Source organism: Alligator mississippiensis, chromosome 1 (genome assembly GCF_030867095.1).
Source record: "Alligator mississippiensis isolate rAllMis1 chromosome 1, rAllMis1, whole genome shotgun sequence".
Classification (NCBI taxonomy): domain Eukaryota; kingdom Metazoa; phylum Chordata; order Crocodylia; family Alligatoridae; genus Alligator; species Alligator mississippiensis.
The window spans coordinates 146,260,850-146,266,838 of NC_081824.1; the positions used below are offsets into that span (position 1 = coordinate 146,260,850).

The 5,989-nt window shown below is 52.7% G+C and overlaps 1 pseudogene; it reads right to left on the bottom strand.

The window, feature by feature from the left end:
* Nucleotides 1-2,731: 2,731 nt before the first annotated feature.
* On the bottom strand, nucleotides 2,732-2,832 carry LOC132247960 (U2 spliceosomal RNA; annotated as a pseudogene).
* Between the last annotated feature and the right edge of the window lie 3,157 nt (nucleotides 2,833-5,989).

Here is a 5,989-nt window from a genome sequence, read left to right on the forward strand (position 1 = left end):
CAGCCCCTGAACCTTCCCCTGCAATCTCCCCAGCTCCTTCCTCTTCTCCCACGCTTGCTGTTTTCCAACTCTACTAAACCACCCCTTGATCTTCTCCTTCATAACCCTCCACCAATCCCAATGTGATTTAAACAGTACTCTTGTTGTTCTCCACCTCTCATATTCTCTCCCAAAGGCTTTACACACCCGTTCGTCTTCCAGCACCCTCGTGTTCAGCTTCCACACCCCCTTCCCTCTCCCTCCCCCGACCCGTAACTGTACCCTCAACATCTTGTGATCACTAAAACCCACTTCCACGACCTCCTTCCTTTCCACCCCCACTCCTTCCGAGACCAACACAAAATCAATTCTCGAAACCTTCTGTCCCCTGGGGTCAATCCTCGTTCCCACCCGCTCTCCCTTCCAGACATCCACCAGCCCCTCTTCCCGAATCCAATTCCCCAAACACCTCCCTGTACTATCCAAACTTCCCCCGCCAACCCCCCCTTCCCTATCTCCTCCCTCGAGAATGCAGTTGAAATCTCCGACAAAAACTTTCTTCCCTCCCCCTCCCCCACATATCGCCAATCTCCGAAAGAATTCCCTCCGTTCCTCCTTCACCGCCGGGGCGTAGACATTGAAAACCCCCACCTCCTCCCCCCCCACCTCCACCTTCATGTGTTGCAGGCGCCCCTCAACTAAGACCTCCACCCCGGTTACTGTTACCCGTGTTTCATCCACTAAGATTCCCACCCCCGCCGCTTTATTTCCACCCGCCCCCGCCCACCACGATCTTCCCTTGTCCCATCTTCTCCGTAGCACCCCGTAATCTTCTTCCCACCCGATCCCACACTCTTGTAAACAAATAATATCAGCCCTCACCGCCCTCAAAAACCCTCCCATCCTTTCCCACCGTTTCTTAGACGCTAGACTCCTCACATTTAAGGAGACAACACACAATGCCCCTGCCATGGCGAGTAGCAACAAACAAAAACTTCCCCTTTTTCACACTTCTTCCCCACTCTCACTCTCCGATGTCTCCAGCACGGATTCCACCCCTTTCCGCCATTTCCCAGAAGTTTTCAAACGCTCCCCCACTGCTTTTCGGTTCAAAAATCCCAAAATGTCTGCCGTTTCCCTTTCCCCCTCTCCCTTTTCTTTCTTCTTCCCTTTCCCTCTTTCCTTTCCACCGTCGGTTTGTACCCCCGGCTTCTTCGTCTCCTTTTCCTCCCCGCCGGAGTTCTTCCTTTTCTTGAGACTCCCGTCTCGCCCTTGCTCAATGGCCTCCATCTCCTCCAGTTGTTCTACCCACGCTTTCTCTTTTATACGACTCGGCTTTTGTCCCTTTCCATGTTGCCTTTCCAAATCTGCTACCATACCCCTCAAATGTTGCAATCCCTCAGCCTCCCTTCCTTCCTCCTCTGTTTTCTGTGTCCACTTCTCCACATTTTCCTCCTCTACCAGCTCTTTGGCTGCCTCTTCGATCCCCTCGGAAACCTTCTCCTCGTTCTCGAATCTTTCCTCAACCTGCGTTTCCTCCACGCACATCTCGTCCCCTTGCTCTGGCACAAACCTCTGTGCCTCCTCCTCCTCCTCCTCCAGTATTCTCGTTTCCTCCCGGGCCTCCTCACGACTCCCCGCCATCCGTACGCGGTTAGCGTAGGACGAGGGGCACGCCTGCTGCGTGTGTCCCTCCTGCCCGCACCCTTGACACACAATGCTCCCTTTACAAAATTGGGCTGTGTGCCCCAGGCCCCGACAACGGTAACACACAGTAAGGCGACAGAACGCCGCCAAGTGCCCCTCTTGCCCGCACCGGTTACACAACTTGGGCTGATCGTGATATACCACGTAACCTCTGCATGGCCCAATTTGCACCGCCGAAGCTAAGTGCTTGACTGCCCCGGGCTTTCCCACCACCTCACAGAGCGTCACCTTTGCTTTCCATGCCCCGGTCCACACCCCCCAGCGATCACACTCTCTCGACAACAGCCACCCGTTCCACCCTCTGCTCCAGCCATCTTTTAACTTCTTCTTTTTGGTCCACCTCAGTAAACATCTTGATGTAGAGAATTCTCTCTCGTGCTCTCCGCCCCATGTCAAAAACCAGGCCCTCCAAATCCCCTCTGTTCTGGGCCTCCTCATGTGCCTTCCAAAATGCTGCATAACTGTTCCCATTTTCGAACGTGACATTCCAAACTTTTCTGTTATCGAAAGCAATTACACAGTACAAGTCTCTCGGGTTCACTTTGAGAAGCTTCAGGAGCACCTCTGCCATGAACTCCCCACGCCTCAGCGTCCTACTTCCTTTATAGCCCTCAGGGCTGAGGGTTATTTTCACCCTCCATTTTGTGCCCTGGCCACCATTTCCTGCTTCTTCAGGCTCTGCTTCTGCCTCTGGCCCTGGTATCTCCCGACGACTTCCTGCCGCCGGCGAGGCTCCTCCTCCATCTTCAGGGGTCTTCTGCCCCCCCGCTCCCACGTGGGCCTTCCCTTTCCGTTGAACACGGGTCCACCCCTCCTCCTCCTCCTCCTCCACCATCGCCATTTGCTCACCATCTCTGGTCTCCGCCCAGTCACCGATATGATTCGCCAACCGACGTCTCTGCTCCCGGACTCTCTCCGCCTCGGTTCCTGCCTCCGCCGTAATCTGCATACTCACCTGCATATTCATCTGCATATCCGACCTCGCCTTCGAAGCAGCCATTTCACTCTGTGTCACTGTCTCCTCCATCTCTTGCGCTGCGCTGCTCATGGGTGTCTAAAGACCCCGCATGCCTAGCACATCAGTCTTTACACTGACAACAGCCGATACTACACTTGATCTGAGCCTTCAAGAGGCCGAGAAGCGATAGCCTAAACTTTCCCAAACTCCAGTGCCCCCAGGTCTAGCCTCCCACAGGTCACTGCAAGTGAAGCCATGAGGGCCTCCCTGCTCACAGTCCTCACCAGCAGCCTCTAGCTTCAAAACCCAGCACAAAATCCCTCCCCACATGTCTCCTGCCCCGTGGACTCAAGGCACTGGTTTCTGTCCCATTTGTACAACCCAAACCCCCTATTTATGCTGCCTCAATTCTTCCCTGTCTCTCCCTACCTCCTTGCCAGCTGCAAGACTGCGGCTCAAGATTTGCATAACACTATGGGTGAGGATGATGTCATTGCACATTAACCCTCTCCTCTCCAGCATTCCTCCAGCCCTGCTCTTTCAGCAGCAACCAGTCTTAGTGCAGTGGTTTGCCAGGACCCGTTTGGAAACATTAATGGCCAGTCCCAAGCCACAGACCCCTGGCCCTGCTGGTGCCCCTCACTCGCAACCTGCAGCCCCCTGCCCCCACCGCTCTGCTAGAGGGGGTCCTCAGCTGCTCCCCCACCCCCTTCAGGCCAGAGTGCTGTGGCTGCAGCAGTTCCAGCTCATGCAGGAGACAGCGGAGTGAGTCCAGCCTGGCAGGGGCTGGAGGAAGGAGGAGGAGAGGCCTGTGGCACCCCCCCTGCCCTGGTCGTGGCCCTACCTGCCCCGCAAGCAGCATCTCCTGGGCACCCTGGCCCTGTTTATACGGACATCGGCCCCAGTGCCGCCAGCCTGGCAATGCAGCTCCTGAAGGACCTTGCCCCCCGCTCCCTCTGCCCTGATGCAGCCTCACTGCCCTGTCACCTTTCCCCAGTGCTGGCACCTGCCCCCCTCTTACATCCCCTGCACACGGAGACAGACACGGACAGTCCCCAAGCCCTGGACCTCCAACCCCCACTCCCCATACACTTACTGCATCCAGCTGCTGGGGCTGCTTCCACAACCCTGCCTGGCTGCATGCCGGCCACCTGTGTGCACACGCGTAGATGGACATGCACCCACTGCCTCCATTCGCCCTAAGCAGCGCCTTGCAGGCTGGAAGGCTGCCTGCCTGCAAGGGGAAACCCATGCTTTCCCAGGTTTTTCTGGGACTTGCTTGCAACCCTTTGAAATATTCTTGCGACCTGCTTTTGGATCAGACCCACTGGTTGAGAAACACTGCTCTAAAAGAGCAAGAACAGTGAGAACAAGATTGGGTCCTAAAAACCCAATCCAAAAATTCTCATAAGCACCTCAACCTAGGTATTGTAACACCTAAATCAGGTGTGCTCAACCTGTGGTCCGAGGTTCAGATAAACCTGTGGAGCCATGTCATCTGGACCATCAGGCTTCCAACAGGTCTACAAATTTGGTGGCAGGGGAGTGGCAATTAACCTTGCCACTGTTTCCCCCCAACCACCACATTTCCAAACCTCATGAACCAGATTAATTAATTCCATATGCTGGATGGGGTTGGCATGCAGGGCTTGAGCTGGGGCTGGGCCCAGAGTGCCAAGCGCAAGCTGTTGCATGCAGAGCTAGAGCAGCAGGCCTTCTCAGGCAAGTGCAAGGCCAAGGTGGCAGGCCTAGTCTGGTACATGTGAGGCAGAACCACATCCAGCATGCAGGTCCATTTGCTAGGTTGCACATGTGTGCCAACCCCACGATGGACAAATCCTCTGCACAAGATCCAACTTTCAGACTGACCCTGCATCCTTCATTCAGCCTTCATGGCTGAAAAGGTTGGTTATTGCTAACCAATGTAATGGGTGCCTTTTTTGGGAAGGTCATCCACATCACCTGGTTTAGACTCATAGAAAATTAGGGTTGGAAGGGACCTCATGAGGTCATCTAGTCTAACCCCCTGCTCAAAGCAAGAACATCCCCAACTAGCTCATCCCAGACAAAGCTTTGTCTGGCCAGGTCTTAAAAACCTCCAAGGATGGAGTTTCCACCACCTCTCTGGGTAACCTATTCCAGCGCTTTACTACCCTCTAGTGAAAAATTCTTCCTAACATCTAACCTAAACTTCCCTTGCTGCAACTTGAGACCATTGCTCCTTGTTCTGCCATCTGCCACCACTGAGAACAGTCTGACTCAGTCCTCTTTGAAACCCCACTTCAGGTAGTTGAAGGCTGCTATTAAATCCCCTCTCACTTTTCTCTTCTCTAAACTAAATAAGCCCAGTTCCCTCAGCCTCTCCTCATAAGTCACATGCCCCAGTCCCCTCACCATTTTTGTTGCTCTCTGGTAGATGCTTTGCAATTTGTCCAAATCCTTTCTGTAGTGTGGGGCCCAAAACTGAACACAGTACTCCAGATGTGGCTTCACCAGTGCTGATTAGAGAGGAATAATCACCTCCCTTGACCTGCTGGCAACATACATACCAGTGTAGCCCAGTATGCCATTAGCCTTCTTTGCAACAAGAGTACACTGTTGGCTCATATTCAGCTTATTGTGTACTGTAAACCCCAGGTCCTTTTCGGCAGAGCTGCTGCCCAGCCAATCAGCCCCCAGCATGTATTGGTGCATGGGATTATTCTGTCTTTAGGTGCCTAAGAATCCCATACAGTCAGTAGGGAAACCTAACCTCCTCCAAAGAGCAATCCAAAGCATCTGTCTGCTAAACATAGAGGTGTGTGGTGCTAAGCAACAGGAAATATGGGCATAAAGGTGTATCTGAAATCCTGACCCTCTTCAGGGCTTAGGTACCTGACCCAGGACTGCATATTATGCTTTTCCTTAGGCTGAAGTGGGCCTAGAACCCAAGGTTTCTATTTTATAGGCAAGTTCCCTTGCCACTAAGCTCTTGGCTAAAAAGTACGGAGCACAGCCACCAACAATGTTCCCAAATGATAGTGAGACTATTCGTGCTGATTTACGTGACTCCTACCTCTATTCTGGAACCTAGTGGAGCTCAGTAAGGAGTTAGGTTGTATCTGTTCAAACAGGATCCCTTCTGAGAATGCTTAGAAGTAAAGTATGAATGCCTAGAGAATTTTTTAGGCAAAAATAGACACTGAATTTTTCTAGATGCCTAGGTAACTTTGCAACCATGGAAAGGCAGTTGATCTGAATTTTTTTTTTTTTTATTTAGGCACCTAAAATCTGATTAAATCAAGGATGGGCACCAATAGGAATGATTTGGATCTAGTCCTACAGACATTTTATATAAGGAAGACA